The 19,134-nt window shown below is 41.5% G+C and overlaps 1 protein-coding gene across 2 annotated transcripts in view; it reads left to right on the top strand.

Moving 5' to 3' along the window:
• Kcnma1 (potassium calcium-activated channel subfamily M alpha 1) overlaps nucleotides 1–19,134 on the top strand; it is a 702,402-nt gene that overhangs the window by 592,854 nt on the left and 90,414 nt on the right. The window lies entirely within an intron of this gene.

The following is a 19,134-nucleotide window of genomic DNA, read 5'->3' as shown; positions in this document are numbered from 1 at the left end:
CCCCTGAGTTGATTGCTATCGCGTGTCTGTGGCTAATTTGTTGTGTGATGTGATTGGGCATTGTCTCAAATTAGTACCAGACCAATAATGGTGCAAAGCCACTGGAGAGAGGCTTGTGGGGTGGCAGCACAGGTTTCACTGCATCCTGCCTTCAAATACCATCCAGATGGAAGCCAGCAGTTGATGTGTGGCACCTTTGGTCTCCATAATGCCTTGGGATTCTCCCTCTTCATATGGTACCCATCATATCATTTGGGTTCTTCATTTGAGATGGACCTTTTTCGTATGGCCCAGTAAGTTTAGGACACTTGCCAGCATGCTCATGGTAAAGATATTAGTGTTCAGGATCTTTTTTTGACTCCTATTGAAGCCTAAAGCCATAAGCACAGGGCAGCTGGGTGGAAAGCATTTTCAAGATGGAGTGGATGTTGGAATTATAAACAGGTCATGCTCACTGATGAGGAGAGACAAAGGAAAGGCATACTAAGATCGGCTGAAAAACTCTTTCCCCTTTTTGAGGCAACAGGGATGTTTTATCTTTGTTCTCCATCACCAGGGAACTGAACCTTGTTAACATGGTGGTAGTAGGAAATGGCCAGTTGGTTACCTGGAATCAAGTTAAGGTTAGACTTAGTGTAGTTTCTACTAACTGTATGCAGGACACTTTGCCTGCACAGCAAGGATGTACATGCATGTGTTGTTGTTGAATTTAACTCCTAGATTCATTTGCTACATTTCAGGTACTACTCTATGTCTTGGACAGATACTAATGAAGTTAACCTTTATCATGAGCTATAGTTATTTGAAATAGAGTCAACTGCAAACTGAGACATCCGTAACATGCCCCATTTACAGAGGAGGCAACTAAGACCCAGAGGTTGTCTGACTTGCCAAGGTTCAGTGGTAGAGCGGGAATATAAGCCGTGTGCCTCCAGCTTCTATGGGGTAGGTCAAGGCACCTGGTCACTTACATAGTTGTACAAGATCATTAGGTCTATTCATTTCTAAAGAAAGAAGAAAAGATAAGGATTCCCTGAGGAAAACTGGAGGCCATACAGGAAGTGCTAGAGCAGAGCAGAGCAGAGTAGCTGGCCACCCAGCAAGGCTGGAGTTGAGATTTGATGAGAGTGTAGGCAGAGGAGTCCCCCTAGGGTCCAGTGGGGCCCCATCCTTGGCAGAGGCCCAACCAAAGGTTTTGATCCTAATCCACAATACAATGGAAAGCATTTAAGTTGTTTGATCAGGGAAATGAACCAACAGAAACTGTGTTTTCATAATACTGTGGTGGTAGCCAGGAAAGAAGGGACCAACGGGGAGGAGGCAGTTGGGAGACCCACTCTGGGGGAGGAGATGGGGAACTGAGTGAGGCTGTGACAGGAAGAGGCAGGACTGGGCTGCTCTGGGGATCCGTGGGAAGGAAGGCTCTCTCCACCTCCAGGATCCTTGCAGCTGAAGCGCATTATCCAAATGCCAAGTCCAAGAAGTTACAGTCTTTTTAAAAGAAAGTTTAATTAATGCCTCTGAAACAGTTGAATCCCATTAGTTGAATTTCTTGAGCCTAATTTTCCCCAGCTGACCAGTAGCCATTGCGATTCCTATTTGGGCTTAGTGGTGTTTTCTTCTTAGTGGAGGAAGATTTGCTTATCTCTGGCCCAGGACTGGAGACTTACCAGGCTATTGGATTGTTCCTGGTTTTGAGGATCTACCCTGCCAATTTCCTTTTCCTCCTCAGTAGTTCTTCTTTCCTCACCATCCTCCCAAGTTGACTAAGCCTCACATCTTAAGTGTGTCAGATGTGACAGGTGGGCAGCTTCATGTTCCCTCTGTGATAGCCCCAGCTAAGCAGCAGACCCAAAGCCAGTGGGGCCACATATCCAGATGGGACCTGTGACAGCCCTGAGAGCCTTGACTCCAGCTGCGTGTGGTAGCTTCCGTTACAGCTTCTGGGAATTATTTTTAAAATCTCTGGATATGGCAATGAGACTTTTCTTCTCCTCCCATTTTTCTCAAGGAGACAGAATGTCTCCTTATATCTATGGAGGGAAAAAATAATAAGGACTTCACATCCCATTCACTGAAAATTGATGGTAGTTTTCAAACACTTACCCTACTCCACTGGAAATACAAAACACATTTTCTGTGAAGTACTGCCACACAAAATCCTAGGGAGCCATGTGGCATTTCTAAGAACCATGGAAAATTTTTCTTCTCCATTCCATTATTCTGTGCTTAAGACCTTTGTCTGTGTTCATGTGTCTCTATGTTGGCGTACATGATTGTTGTGTTCGCGCACACCATTGACCCCATAGAGTCATTAAAAGCATGGAAAAGTATTTTGAGTCCTGGGTTTCCTCACCTGGCTGTGCATGCTGAGAATGCCAACTTCTGGAAGCGGAACATGCCCAAATACACCTTGCCAACTATCTCTGTGTTATTGTACTCTCTCTGGAGCTTTCTCCCAAACCAATATGTTGAATTATTTAGATAATCAGAGTATCCTCCATCTTCACGTTTGCTTACAAGAGTTCTGCTTCCTCAGCTGACCTTTGCCCCCAGAGAATCTCAGCAGATGGAACTAAGTCCAACATCATCAGGCAGACTCACATGAGACATTTGATATCTTTCAAATAGCTAGATAGTACATGGTTCAGAGGGAGATCACTAGACAGGCCCATAGATTCTTACTCTAAAGAAACATGCTTCTGATGTCCAGCTCAGATAGTCTGGGCAAACTAAAGTGGGCTTTCTTCTGTGACCATCTCATTTGGTCATCCTCAAGGTTCTTTACTTTCACATTCAAGAGAAAAACTCTCCTTGACTCTTCTAATAAACCCCAAAGCCTCCATCCTGTCCCCTTCACCCTGGCATGGTGAGTACCACCAAATGTTCCTGGGGCTTTCAGAGAAATCTTTATGCAAACTCAGAAATGGAATCTCTTTTTTTAATATTTATTTTTTAGTTGTAGTTGGACACAATACCTTTATTTCACTTATTTATTCTTATGTGGTGCTGAGGATCGAACCCAGGGTCTCATACATGCGAGATGAGTGGTCTTCTGCTGAGTCACAACCCCAGTCCAGAGTGGAATCTTTTGAGGCAGATTTGTGTCAGGGATGATCAATGGCACACAGATTTTTAAATGAAGTGAGAGGACTCAAGCTTCACACCTAGAGTTGCAGCAGATGTGTCCAGAGTACAGCTGGGCATCTGTAGATCACACAACACATGGGCATCTCATGGGAGTGGATCTGACTGCTCACATTACACAGGTCTTCCTCTTGGCCAATGTCAGCTTTCTGGGATGAAGCCTGTTGGATCACACCCAGTCAAGAATGGGCCTAAGGGCTGCCTTCCTTTTCTCCAGGATCAGAAATGTAGCATATTGGCCTTCTTGGCTGGGCTTCGTGTATCTACAAGAATATGTGAGTAGGAAATGGCCTGAAGGATTTCAGGTCCGCAAATATTTGATGAGTAAAAGAATGAATTAATGAAGGGATTCTCAACCATTTAAAGGCTAGGTGGTTTGCTAGAAGCAAGATTCCCCCAAATCCATGGAGTTTCCTAAAGCTTTCTGAGCAGCCTGCCATAGAGTGTGTGTATGTAGATGTAAAGAATGGATTTGCACAAGAAGATTAAGAGGGGGGAAATGTACTAAGTCAAAACAAGAACATAACTGAAGGCATTTGAAAATTATCCACTGGCAGGTATAGTGGATAAGTACTAGGAAATAAGATCTAGATGCAACTCACAAGAAAGAGTCACACAGGCAAAGAGCCACCATTTTCTCGAATCAGTAGAGATGGGATTCTGTCACATGTAGAACATGAGTTCTAGAAAATCAAGGACTTGTGATATTTGCATTTAGCTTTATTACTTTCAGAAAACCTGGTAATTTTCCCACAAGTCAGGGTGGCACAGAATAATGCATCAGGTCTGGTCAATATGAGGAAAGGGGCCTGTTGTACCCAAATGGAGAAGCACCTAAGGCCACACATGACTATCAAGACCACTGACTTGAGAAAGGCAGATTGAATCCAATAGCAGCATGTGGGTGCCACTTCTTCCCACCCTGGGAAGGCTGAGTTTCCCATAGCTACTTTCTAAAAGTGTCATTATTCTGTTTATTCTGCTCAAGACAAGGAAGAGGCTGTGAACTGCCTTGACTGCTCTCAGAGCTCTCTCAGGCTGCACAAAGCACCCTCATACCTAAGAATGCCTCTGAATTGCTCTCTGCATTTTGTCAAGGTCGAGCTAGTTATTTCTTCAGTGCAGCTGAGTACAATTCCACATATGGCCTGGAACACATCCGGCAGGGATGCTTCAAAGCCAAAGCCCCAAACAGGTGTTACTGAAAAAGGAGTTTCAGTGACCTGCAGAAAAGAGCCAAGAGGTTAAAATGCAACTATGAAAGATGCTAGGAATGCAGACAGGGATGAAGGGGGTCAGGTCACCAGGGTCTGCTTGTCTTAGGACATGAATGTGAAATTTGCAGGAAGTTTATCACTGGAAGCCTGCTCCCTCATGGGTTTCTGCTATTAAAGTGAAGATGGGAACCCAACATTTCCTTTTCTTTTGACGGGGGACCATTTCTTTCCTTTCAAATTCTGTCTTTTCTTCTGTCCATATTAGGGGATTCCCAAGCCATTCTCCTAATTGTGTAGTATGCCAAGTGATCTTATTGGCAAAGCCTGAGATTCTAGGGAAACACAAAGCAGGAAAAAAGACACAAGGGATAAGATTCATAAATTTTCTGGGGACTTTGGATGTAAGTCCTGGTGTGGTTATGTTTTGATGTGTTCATCAAGTAGACGTTCCATGGGTGCTGATGGCTATAGTAAGAGTCATGTCATAGGTGTGTGTGAGACGACCCTTTTCAAGGCACTGACATCATCTCATTTTTTTCTGGGCAACAAAGGTGTCATCCCAGAGCTCCTCTATTGCTTAGGGTCCCATCTGTAAAATGGAGATGATAACATGACCTATCCCAGAGTGGTCACAAGGATAAAATTTTTACAAGATTGCCTGGCACATGTGGAACGTTGATTTATTATTGTTACTATTATCATCCCTTCATTAATGAGTGAGATAAATAGAAAAAAATGAACTTGACCAAGAACATAGAGTTAATGGAGGTGTAGATTGCCAGATGAGAATATTGCAGTCTCACCTGATATTGATGGGAATGTTAGTGAACAATCACTTTAACCATAGCTAATGTTTTGTTTAGTTTTGTTTTCCAATGATAGAGTCTTGTCCAGACAACCTTATAAAAAGACAAATCAATTACAGCTAGAGAGGCTTACACAGATAATGGCTGGGATTTGAACAGCTTAGTATATCAGACTATAAAATTAAAATTGAGTCATTTTCCTTAATTTCTAGATCAGGGAATCATACTCTTAACAGAAATAAGTCTTCAAAAAATGCCAAGAGGTGGCAAATATCTCCCGAGGGCATTGGTTTCCATCTTGGCTACTCAGGAAGCATTGCAAAATTTGTGTGAAACATAAGGAAATTGAAAGATGGTATCTTTGAGGCCTCTTTAAACTCTGAGACTCTGATTGTCCTCATTTTTCTGATTGAAACAGAACCTAAAAGTCCTTTCTTTTCAGTTTTTGCTGGTGTAAATCCTTCCAAAATGCTGAAGTCTACTTACTAACATTCTAGTAAACCTTGTGAGAAAAAAATTAATTATTCTTTGAGTAGAGAAATCTTGTGGTATATCATTGTTATTCTTCTGGTTATGAATTCTCAGCCTCTAGGCCTAGAGCTGGAGATAGAGAGCCCAGAAGATTCTTACAGTTTGTCCTTTATTATCAGCTTTACCTCTTTTCTTTTTTAAAATATTTTTTAGATGATGATGAACCTTTATTTTATTTGCTTATTTATATGCAGTGCTGAAATTCGAACCCAGTACCGCCTCACACATGCTAGGCAAGTGCTCTTCCACTGAGCCCCAACTCCAGCCCAGCTTTACCTCTTTTAAGATGTTTTTTTTTTTTTTTTCTTCAAGATTGGGACAGAAAAATTGCCCCCTGCCCCTCCACCATCCTGTGATTATCTGAGTCCCGGTGACTTGAGGTTATCAATAGTCAGAACATTGCCAGCTCTTGAAGGTTTCAAAGACCAGTTCATTTGTAGTCTGTCTACAGATGTGAATGGTATCTGCTAACGGCTCCCCAAAGAATCTTCTTAGTCATATTCTGCCTTGTTTTGTTATTGTCAGGCCTCTTGGAACATAACTTGTGGAATTATAGGAAAACAAACAAACAAACAGGAACACCCATCTCCCAGACTGTCTAATGCATATTTGATGGATAAAAAACATGCTTCTTACTATCTTACCTCTGATCTCACCATGCTTGCTGGAGTCTTCTTAGACCCTAGAATCTTTAGAAAACAGTGACTTTGGGTTTCCTCCTTCCTTGTCCTCCTGAAACCCTGCCTTTATGACCTGTCCATCTCTAAAGTGGACCTGAGGATCGTCAGCAAATTCAGTGTGTTCTTGAACGATGGAAGGCTGGAGAGCAAATGGAGAAAAGAGACTGGGGGCCATTTCTTTCCTTTCAAATTCTGTCTATATTTATTTTCTTGAAGAGAATCTTGTCTCAACTCATTTCTTTGAGCTCTGGTTGGTGTCAGACCTTTCACTGTCACCTTTCCTGCATTTGCTTTATGCGTATCTGGATTCTGCTTCTTGTTGAGTTTTTCGTTAGTGAGGTTAGGGTAGGTGTGGGGCCAGGACTGGGCCCAGGACCCTCACCCTTCTTTGCCATTGTCCCCCTTTTTTTTGAGACTACATTTCAAACATTCTCTCAGCATCATCAGGGCCACTGTTAATTTCAGGGACTCAGTTTTTCTTTCCTGATCAACCACTGTGACCCTCCAATTAGTCTTCCCGGCCACCAGCCCACTATCAAGTTTATTATTTTAAAGCACCCATCTAATCATGTTGCCATCCCATTTTAAAGAGGGGAGAAAACAGGAAAAATTTTGATGGCTTCCTGGACAACCAATCCCCTCTTAAAGATAGCACAGCTTTGAACGTTCTGTTATTGACATGGCATTCAAAGCCCTTTGCAGTGTGGCCTCAACCTATTTATGTAGTTGCATTTTCCATATAAGAATCCTTTAGCCAAGTACGGTCCAAAAAAAATTTCTCGTTCTTGTTTCTTAACTAATGAGTTCATTATTACTGTTACTTGACATTAGTGTTACTTAACACTAAAATGTTATCCTATACCGGATTCTGACCCTCATCTCTTCTAGCTGATTGAAACTTACCTACTCTTTAAAGCAGGGGCCACCATATTGTGGCCCATGGAGCAGAACTGGCCTGTTGTAGTAAGCAAAGCTTTATTATAACAGTCAGGCCCACTCCTTTGCTTCTCGTCCTTGGCTGCTTTGAAACTGCATAACTAAGTTGAGTAGTTGCAACAGTGAAAGCACAGCCCACGACTCCCTAAAAACGTGTCATTTGAACTTTTAGGAGAAAAGCTTAGCAATTCTTGCTTGGAAGTTAGAAGTCAGAATTGATGGGTCTGTCTTTTGTAAGGCTGTATATGACACTTCACGTAAGCTCCATGTAGAGCAGTCTTCATGTGGAGCTTTTTAAGAAATAAACAACAACAATATGCAAGAAGTTTCATTGGTCTTTGAATCCTCAGTATACCTCAGGCAGTGTCCCCTGAGGACACAGTGGGAATTCAACAGATGCTTGCTGAATGGCATGTGAACTCAGTCAGAAATATGTTTTTCTTCTACTGGGCATGTCCCAAGGAAAAGAGGGTCTCAAGGGCAAAGCTATTCTTTCTTGTTCCCTTATACCATCTTGATCAAACCATTTGCTTCTGAACAGCCAATTCATTTGACTCCTCCACAACTCCAGTGGATTGATTTAGAATTGGTCACTCCTTCTTCTGAAGGTGACATTTCTTCCACAGCTTCTCCTGACAGGCACTTGGTGTTTGGACTCCTGCAATGGTGGTCATTGGGCCCTGGAGTCTTTGTGGGTAGAGACGTGCATTGGGAAGGCAAGGCACACCTGTTATTCTGCCGCTCCAGGTGACCTCACTCTGCTGTCTTATTCCAAAGGCTCTTTTTATGTACCTGTGATTCCACAGACATTTAACTTATCCTGACTTCTCTGATAGCAAGGCTTGCACTACTCATCACTCAGGCCCAAGCCAGTTGCCTTGAGAGTAAACCCCTGGCTAGCAGAATAAACCCCCAGTTTAAATCTCGACACCCTGAACAGTTTCCTCCAAGCCCTTCTCATCTGCCTGGGTCTTTTCCTGGCCTCTTGTCTCTCCTCAGCCAGTGGTAGTCAGCAGAGTAGGGAAAGGAGATGCCTTTTGCCTAAGCCACTGACCCTCCTAGTCAAGTTGCCTGTGTACACAGCTGGAGACACTCTGGGCTGAAAGGAAGATTGTGACATTTGATTCTCTTCACTCAGGTGCCTTAACCAGCTCAGTTGGATGTGGGAATTGAATGTAAAAGGATTCCCCTGTTTCTATTGGAAATAACACAAATGCATCTATATGTTTTAAGGGATACTCTTTTTGTTGCTGCATGAGCTATTTCTGTTGTTGCCAGAGATTAAATCTCAATAACTTTTTTGAAATTAGAGTGGGCTTCCCATCAGTTGAATGGAGCATGGTACTCACCTCCTTTACAGAACAACTAAAGAACGCCTCTACCTTCCTCCTAAGCCCTGCAATGTTATCAGCATCGTAGTTTTGCTTGAGATCAAATCAGAGCAGCATAGGAACTGTCATTTTTCATTTCCTGGGGCCCTTTGATCCCATTTGGGGTTTATTTGTTCCAAGTGAAAAATGCAATCCCTAGTGCATTCATCTATCCTTTAGAGTACTTTTTTTTTTCATTCTTAGTTTTTTTTTCCTGTTAAAGATCAAATCAGAGTTTTAAGTAGTGTGGGCATTAGTTATCACCATCAGATTTCACAGCCTATACTTCATTTCTGTTCTTACAAAATCATCAACCTTCTCCGTTGCATACCAATTGGTTGCAATGAAGCTAGGATATGCCTTTCGTGGGTACTTGGGTGTTAATTTATTTCACAGTTTCCTTTGCAGATATAATCAGAGACACTATCACATTCCTGTTTCTTCTTTTTATTGTTCCTTTGCTATCGCATTTGTGTGATCTTTCTCTGAAAAATGACAGGTACTGTTTCTCTGCTCAGTGCATCAGTGACTTATATTCTCCACAGCTTCCCTATTGCCATTTAAAAAATATAACATTTTATAGATGTAATCTGAGTTATTTATAACTCTGGCTTTGTTATATGAGCAAATTTCCTAAATGACATTGTGGTTTAGGTACTCTTTCTAAAGAAAGGGAAAAATTCTTTGCAAAATATTTTCCTCTCATTTATAAATGAGGGGAAAGCCCTCAGTAAGATTATAATGCCTTTTTTTTCATGACTTCTTAGTACATAGAATTGCACAAACATTACTTTCATGTAAGTGATCAAGTTGTGGTGTTTAATAACACGTTGTTAGAACAAAAGGAGCTATCCTTTTTGATTTATTTGGATATTTACTGGGTGACTTACAGTGCTTTACATATTAGAATTGGTTTGTCAACAATTAACATTCTAGCTTTTTATATAACCCATACTTCAGGTAATAGAGGATTATTAAACTGCAACCAGTGTGTTAGAAATCTGCCGACTGGTAATAAAATTCTTATGTATAACAGCAGCTGAGAAATACTGCTGTATATTTATGCACAGATTGCAAGATAGATGTTCCCAAACCACAGAGTGGCCCGGAATACAGGCTTACCAGCAGGTGGCGCTGCTTCTCTTTGAATGAAATCCTCTCCCTTGATGGCGTCCTGGTCCAGTTCTCTCCCCTCCCCACTTTCTGCTTTTCCTTTCTGATGATTCTTCCCTTTATTTCTCTAGAATGAATATCTAAAACTGCCTTCTAAATATCTATACTTCCATTAAGACAACCATTCTCAATTTCCAGGATTTCTTTTAAATCTAACTTCCTTAGCAGAATGCTCCCTTGGAGCAAATAATTTAATAAATATTACTGTTTGAAAAGGTAACTACACAAAACCAGATTTACACCACTAAGTTTGGTGTGACACCTCCACTGTCTGATTATTGTCATGTGGAAACTCCCCAGTTTAATCTATTTATTTATACAAATTAATTTCCTGGGCATTCTTTCAAACCAAGATAAAGGGGAGGGGGCTTTTGTAGAAAGATGATTGATGTATTAGAATAGTATTCTATATAAAAATAATTGTGCATGATGCTCTTTTATTAAATTACTAGAATCCAAAGTTAACCAAAGAATGTTGCTTTTCTCTCTGAGGCCAGAACTAAATTCTGATCAACATGATAAGAAATTTTATGTTCTGTTTTGTTTTTTAATAAGGTGTTCTCAAAAAACACCAATCTGCTCATCAACATGGGCATCATCAATAAGCCCAAGAAAAAACATACAAGAAACAATTTTTTGATTCTTTTGTTTACACACATAACGTATTTTTCAACTATTTTATTTAAAAAAACATATTTACATCCTTTTACCAACTTAAAAAAATCTGCACTATTCCATTTGTGCAGGATGTTTGAGTGGAAACACTGAGTTGTATTGGAAACAGTGGATTTATTGAGGTATGGATGGGAAGAATTAAAATACAACCCCAGGATGACTCATTTGTTTATTTTCTTCATTATTAAGTTCTACCTGGCAGGCCATAAAGAACTTTGAGTACATATATTTTATGCTTCTTGTAATTTAATTATTTGAAACCATTAATTTTGAGAATCCGATAGGAATTTTCTTTTAGAACTTTTGCAACTTTTCTTAGGTTTACTGGGGTAGGGATGTCAGTCAGATATCTGGATCACGTAATGTACATTCATCTATGTGGTTTTGACAGAGAACATCCTAAAGTGTTATTGACCAGACAAAGCCAAGCAGCAGAAGATGGGGGAAACCTTGTCTTCTCAGTGATTCACTTTCAAGCACTGGTTTTGATGACAAATATTTTTTGAAAATTTGGATGGCAATCAGTTTCCATCTTCAAAAAAAAAAGTCAAGCCCTGATGACTCTCCATTGCCCTGTACAAGAAGGGATGAGATTGACTGGTACTTGAAGAGAGGAGATGATCCTAATGTCAGGCTTAGGTTGACCTAACTTTTCTACATGGAGTCAGCCTCCTGGATTTCAAAGGACCCTTTTAGGAGGCATTAAATAGCTTGATTTTCCTGTTGAATCCACCTCCCCAGGATAGAATAAGACTTCCAGGGGAGCTGGACCCATACAAGGGGGCTCGTCTTTTTATTTCCATACAATTATTACATGTGTATCTGATCTGAAATCCATGTGACTTAAGTGGCCAGAAAGTAGGCTGAGCAAGGCTGTTTTGGATAGACTTTTCTAATGTACAAATGCTATCCACTATCATCTTGAATCTGAGTATTTATTTTTCTTTACTTTTTTGGTACCAAGGATTAAACTCAGGGGCACTTAACCACTGAGCCACATCCCCAGCCCTTTTTAAAAAATATTTTATTTTTGAGACAGGGTCTTGCTAAGTTACCTAGGACCTCTCTAAATTGCTGGCTTTGAACTCATGATCCTCCTGCCTCAGCCTCCTGCATCCCTGTGATTAGAATCTCAGCATTTAGAAGGAAAGAAAAGTGACTTCAAGATAATATAGATTGTCCAAATTCTGTCCTTTGGAATGCAAAGCCTTTTTCTGTCTGCCCCATATCCAGCTAGACCCTCAGATACATTTTCCTGCTTTAGCCAAGCTGATATTCCTACTGTTTTCCCTAGCTTTTACCAACCTACTTGCCTCTGTTCAAGCAGTGCCCTCCAGCAAGCATGCCCTCTCCACATTTTGTAGCCATGCACATGCCCCCAGTGCTCTCAGCCTGCACTCAGTTCTGGGGCTCTGCAGAAGAGTCAGGCTGACCCCTCTAGCCATCCTGTTCTTGTTTCAAGTCTTCCTTCTTGTGGAACATCCCACTCTCTAGTCCTTGTCATCGATGGCATTTCCCTCAGCCCTCACTTGACATCACCCATTTGAGAACACTTTATTAAAAAACAAAACAGAATACAAACTTCTTATCATGTTGGTCAGAATTTAGTTCTGGCCCCAGAGAGAAAAGCAACATTCTTTGGTTAACTTTGGATTCTAGTACTGTTGTGTTTATATAACTTGTGGGTTGCTACTGTGTATGTTTTAGATGCAATTGTTCTCTCTCACTATCTATCTTTAAAAATAGTTCAAAGAAAAGGAAAAGAAAAAGCAATGCCCCCCTGTATTTTGGTTGAATGGATCTGGGGTGGATCTTAAACGTTGTTGTTCTGTGAAGTTCCTTTTTAATTGAAGCGGGGCGCTTAGAACCACTGAGGCAAACCACATTTTCCTTGGCCTGCTTTTTACTCTTCTGTAGCTTTTCTGGATTGAGTGTGGTAGGAAGTGCTGGGTAATTATTTGTGGCTGGATTGTTATGAGGTCCTTAGTCAATGGCTGGCTCCTGTGATATCTGCCAAGAAACAGTAGACAGCATTTAGCCCAGAATCATGACAAATCAGGGCCGAAAAGGTCTTATATTTAATTAATGCCAATCCCCCAGGAGGGGAAGTGCCTTGCCAATGCCACAGAGTTGATCCAAGCCAGGCTTAGAATCCAGACTTCTGACCACAAGGCTGTGCTTCTGCCCTCTCAATGCCACCTCTCTGGATACTAAGACCAGTTTAGTAGGAATTTAATCAGGGGCTCAGCACTGTGAGAGATTCAGGGATGTGTCAACTGCAGTAGAGGAGCTTATTTCTACTTGAGGGGAGTAGGGCACATGGGAATGGAAAACAAATGAATAATGCAACAAAAATCAGTAGATTTCAGGGCATGAGATGAGAATCACCAAGGAACTTTTAAAGAAAGACAGAAATCTACCTCATTGTAGCCCCTTAGGAAGGCTTCCTGGAAGAGTCAGATCCTGCCTGTTTCCTCAAGAGTGGATACAGTGGTGAGAAGAGGGGAAGACGTGGAAAGGCCTAGTGAAGGAGTCACTGCCTCCCTGCCCATCATTCCCTTGTTCCTTCCACCACGTGTAAAAACCATGACCCCCCCCCCACACCCTGCACAACCACCACCGAAATTCAAGGGGAAGAGCCCCTTACAGGCAGGCAGCGTGAATTTCCTGTAATTTAGGAGGAACAGTGGGGTTTCTCTGTTTCCATCTGATTTTCATTTGTTACTGCCCTGAACAGTTCCAGCCTTCTCCAGTTGAGCCTGTTTAAATGTTTTCTGGCTTTGCTTGTTTTTATGACACTTGGCAAACCTAATTATTTGACCTGAGCTGTTCACTGGGCCATAGGCAACATGGGACAAAAGTGACAGTCAAATGCAAGGCCCAGGGTTAGGTGGGGGAGGAGACGCCCACCTCATTCTAGTGCTTGGATACCAGATCAACTTGGATCAGGAAAGAGAATCTGAACCCATTTCTCTATAGAGCGCCATCAAAAGACAGCAGACTAGGATTTGTAGAGAAAGACCCCGGAGCAGAGAGCCTGGACTCCTCCAAGAAGTAATGGTGGATAACACTGAATAAGAACTTAGGAACTCTCCTAAGTGCTCTTCAGGTTTTGGTCCATTCTCACAATAACCCAGGAGGTAGGTTGTCCAATTATTCCCATTTTAGAGGTGAGAAAACTAAAGTTAGATCATTTGCCAAAAATGTAGATTTGGACCTGGGAGTACAGCTTCAAGAATTTTTGCTACTTAACATGAATTGATGTTTGTGAGAAACAGGTCATGTCTTGAAATCCTTGTCTCAGGATAGTATCCTTGAGTGTCACTGGAGCCAAGGACCAAAATGTAACAAGAGATGCCAGCCATATATCTGGGGTACAGTAGGCAGCAGAGGGGGCACATGACCAGCTAGAAAGCTTGAGTGGTACCTTTCTGGAATGGGGACTCAGTGTTCTGCAGGATTTTGAAATAGAAGTTGTTAGAAATTCATGTTTTTGTGAACAAAATTAAGACTGAAAGGTGCACACATAAAGCTCCGTGGACCAACGGGATGGGGCCAAGCAGAACCCTCCAATGGGCAGTATTTGATCCTTACTCTGTCAACCTGAAGCCTCTGGCCATCACTTTGAATCCTGCAGAATCTCTGAAACTCGGTGTCTTCATCTGTTCAGCAAGGAAATTAGCAGATATTAGGACATCAGGGTGTTGAGTAACTTGTCTGAGATCAGAGCTATAGAGGGGGGTCAGAGTTGGGCAGATGGCCTGAGTTTAGAAGCTCATATCCCCACACTGTTCTCCTGGGCTGAATGCTGGTGGTAAATGACCAAGGTTACAATCAGGAGACTTAGCCTCTGGATCTGGGTTTGCAGGCCAGTGTAGCCTTGATCCCAGAAAGGGTGAGACCAGAACTTCCCTTAGTGTCCTCCCTGATGCTGCACTGCACACCTTATTCTCTAACTGCACTGACCAAAGAGGAGCCCAGCATGCAGTAGTATTTTAAAATATTGCGCAGGATGTGTCCGATGATAAATTATAGTAAACATAGATAATGGTTTTATAGTTCAAGAACATCTTTAGAAGGTGACTATGTCCTAAAGAAATATACTAAATGCTGTGTTTAGTGTAAAATCACAATCCAGTCTGGTCCTTACCTCCCAAGGTTAAAAACATACTGCGTTTCTAAAGTGTTCTGGCAGAGCATTCTTCATCGGGCACCTGGGTTGCACTAAAAATCCATGCATTTTACCTTTATCTGAGTTTCAGAGAAAGTATCAGTGCAACCATCTAGAATACATATTAGAATTCTAGAGGGTTCTTGACACAACTGGTTCAATGGCAGATATGGTATTTATGGATGAGCTGATAATAATAATGCTGTTAATAATAATAATGGTCTTATCTGTATAAAGTCTTAGGGTTTAGAAAACAATTTCAGGCATACACAGATTCTAGGCTAGTCTTCCCATAGCAGAATCATTGGGGCAAACATTAAAAAATGTAAATAGCAAAGAGAAAATGGAAATGAAAATATGACTGACATCTTCTGCCAGTCATGTGTATTTGAAGCTGCTTAGGGGGAGGGGGAAAGAAACAGAGAAAGAAGATCAGATGGGAGTCAAAACATATAAGCAAATAAAATCTTTCGCCCCAGAGTGAAAATGTAAACTAGTATTGTGTTAACCAGGAGAATCGATGTGGGATGAAATAAAGTTCACGAGAGACCTGACTCCATCTCTCTTTTCTGTTTCTCACCCTGGGCAGGTGGCAACTCTCAGATTCCTAAGGCAGCATGATCTTTACTCCTTTGGATGTCTGACAGTTTGTAAATCCAGGAGGATGCACGTGTGGCCAGGGCCTTCCCTAGCAATCTCATGCAAACAGCATGAAATGATTCAAAAAAATAACTCATGTTTTATTCTTGCCTTGTCTAGTTCTGCAGGGTGGTAGATCCAGCACCTCAAGTGCCCTTAAGAAACTTCCAGTGCCAGGCAGGGGACTACCGAGAGTCATGTGAGGCATTTGCCTTGGTCATCAAACCTAAGGGGTCCCCCCAAACCTCAGCAATCAAGAGATTCATGCAATGTCTTTAAAATATTTTTAAAAATCCATGATGAACAGTATGTCATTATTTTAAATGAAGACATGATAAATAGTGATTTTAATGCAAATAGTTAAAACACTGAATTTAGTAGGCATGAAAACAGAAAGGACAACAGAAAGCTGGCAGCCTGCAGCCTTTTAGGTGAACCCTTTCCCTGTGCCACCAACAGTGTTTGGCATCTTATTGGCATTTTCTCTTGATGCATAGCACAGGGACCTGATTTGACCAAGAGCAAATCCGAATCTATTGGATAATAAGCCATATTGGACAAAAAGTTCCTTTCCAGGCTTCATAAATTCCACTACAGTCCATTTTGTCTTTGTTAAACGTGTGTGTTGAAAATTGCAATCCCTTTTATTCACAATGATCATTTTCGACGCACAGCTCAAAAACATCAGCATTCACTTAAAAAAATAAATTAGCATGTTCGTATCTATTAAGTGCCATGGCTTTGTAGGCTGCAGCTGATGATTTTATTAAGTATACTGCAGGAGGGGAAAAATCAAGGCTAGATAATTATAAATTCATAAATACATAATTCATTGGCATGAAATGATTTTAATGGAATGGATGCAGAATTATCTATTTCTTCAAGAAAATAACAGAGATGCTCTGATTAAGCCCGTAATCTGGTCTATATGAAATTGTAGCCAAACTGATGGGGCACATTTTCTTTTCTGAAACTACCTTTGATAAGAAATGCATTACAAACTCATCAGTTTGGCTTCCTGTTAACAAAGAGACAGCAGCCGTCTGGATCATTCTGGATTCACAGTGAAACTGCCACACCATGTATCCTCCAACTAAAGCTGTGTAAGTTTGACAAGGGGCAGATGAATCCAGGAGTTATTGTGCAGGGGTTTAAATCTATGCGGCAGCTGACGGTTGAAATAATCATCTATATATCGCTCTGAGCTAGCTGGGGAAAGGTTGAAGCTGTATATTTTCAACATATCTAGTCTAATGGTTAATCTGTTGTCTTGTACGGGGCTCTCGCAGGGTGGACTGACAGCTTGGAGGAATTGCTCCCGGTAGATGTGGTTTGCCTTGATTCTCAAAGTACGGGGTGGACAACTCTAACTTAGCTTAAGTAGGAAAAGGTGAAACTCACCTGACCCAAGTCCTCAAACATGTGAGGACCAGTAGGGCTCATGGCAGGCTGGGTGGGAGGGGCATTGGAATCACTAAGTGATCTCTGCCATTCCTCACTTTCCCAATTCTGCTTGCTTGGAATGGATGTCACGTATCTTTCCTTGCTCATTCGGCTGCCCTGGCAGGTTGGGAAGAGCACCATCCTTTTGGAAAATGAGGAAGCTAGGAAAATGTGAGAAGATTTGCTATGGGGGTCAGCAAATGTTTCCTCTCAGGGGTCAGCTAGTTAATGTCTCAGGCTTCATATTGCAGCTACTCAGCTCTGTCATAGAGAGAGAGCAGTTATGGACAATAGGTAAGCAAATGATGGTGGTTATGGTCAGGTAAAATTTTATTTCTAGCCACTGAAATTTGAATTTTCTATAATTTTTGTGTGACAGGAAATATAATTCTTCTTAGATTTTTCACCCTAACCTTTAAAAATGTAACCTAGCTTGTGGACTGCACAAAATCCTATTTTAGGCTACAATTTGGTGACCGATCCCTGAATGTGACAAAGGTGAGAAGGCAGCTGGGAGTGCCAGGGACTTGGCAGGTTCCATCCCTCCTCTAAGGATTGTCCCTTACACACATGTAGTGCACATGCTAGTACTGCAAACAGGGTCACGTCTGGCCCGAAAACCTTTCTCATCTGATGGGTTTCAGGAGTGGGGAGGGGAGGGAAATTGGGAAAGGTTATTTTGTTGGCTTCTATAACTCCCACTCCCTGCCAGTTCGACTCAAAGAGAAAATTATCTCCTATCTCCCACTACCTTCCAGATCTCCAAGCTCCATTGCAATATTTCAGGAATATGCTTGCATTTCTCCTTTCAATTGTGCATTTCCTCTTTGAATTCCCTTGTTCATCTCTTGTGTCTCATCTTTAAGAAGCTAATACCTAGTGATCTTTGACTGAGACTTTGCTTTGCCCTTGAGGCAATAGAGACAGTATGTTCAAAAAAAAAAAAAAATGAAAGAAAGAAAAAGGCCAAAGGCAACCAGATCTCTCAAAGGAATTTTCTACCCAATACTGAGCAGGACAGTATTGGGCAAGTGATTATAGCAATTCCAGTGAAGACATAAAAACCAAGATTCTAGATATAGGGTGCTTTGGTGAATGTTTGACTCCTACCAGGATCTTTGGTAAATGTTTGACTCCTACCAAGATCTGATGTGGCTTATAGTTTGAAATTGGGGTGGGGGTCGTGTGGGTGCCATGGGTAGGTACATCTTGTAATTTGATTATAGAGGATCCATTCAGTGCATGGTATTTCTATAGGGAATTTCACATTCCAGGTCATGTGGATTCTGTTAATATATTTATATGGCATTTTTCTCCCTCTCCCATGTAGGAGCTGAGTTCTTTCATTACTCTGTGTTGATGGACTCAAACTTACACAATTCAGGTTTCCAAGGCAGTGAATAGTGCCAGAAATATACCCTGTGATTAACTTCTACATAACCCATTGTTCCTTAAAGTCTCCCTCCCCATTCTCCTATTAGCTCCACAAAAGCCGGAAATGAAAAAGCACCAACAAGCCCCCCTTCCCTGCCCCCGTCAGCCCACCATGGGGTGGGTGTTCCCTGCCCCTATTAGTGCAAGATGGGCCACTTGGAAATCCTTTTTGATTCTCATTTTATGTAATGACAGACTCCTTTTATAAACCTCAACCTGGTTTTTCCAAATAAACGTATTCCCTATTTTTCAGCTATAGGTTGTGAAGTTATCCTGCTGGATAATGTATATAAAAATTTGTGCATTTAGAGTTTTATATGTTTGAGATGTTGATCGTTGGAGTCAATTTTGAGGCACAGCATCCTTTACCTTTTTATTTCTGTGTATTAGTATCTGTTGCGAACTTTTCAAAAAATACCTTCATGGATTAATTTTATTGATAATGGTGCAGCGTGTTCTTGGTGATATACGATACCCCAAGACTGTCAGACCAGAAACACTCATTTGAAATATATCCCTGGTATTAAGCTCTGATATTGGGCTTCCCCCTGCCCTTCTTGGCAAAAACTTTGGCTCTGACTTTCCTTATCCCAGCCATGCTTAGCTGCTCAACCTCACTGATGCTCATGTCATATTCCCAGTGTGGAATTCATCCTGAAACTGCAGCCAAGAGCTCCTTCTCAACAAACACCAACGCCAACTCGCAGTATGGGTTATTTATCTGATATATGTTGTTGTTCTCCATCACTGCTTAAGGGAACTCACATACCTTCTCACCAGTCCCATCCATGTGATAGGCAGCCAGGGGTCTCATGGTCCACAATTACAGGACAAGAAACAATCCTCCGAAAGTATTCCATGCTCTAATCCAGGGATTGCTCTCATTGACCACATTTGAGCCCTAACTAGCCC

Source organism: Callospermophilus lateralis, chromosome 15 (genome assembly GCF_048772815.1).
Source record: "Callospermophilus lateralis isolate mCalLat2 chromosome 15, mCalLat2.hap1, whole genome shotgun sequence".
NCBI classification, from domain to species: Eukaryota; Metazoa; Chordata; class Mammalia; order Rodentia; family Sciuridae; genus Callospermophilus; species Callospermophilus lateralis.
The sequence above is the reverse complement of the archived record's forward strand: the minus strand, read 5'-3'. Positions and strand labels throughout refer to the sequence as shown.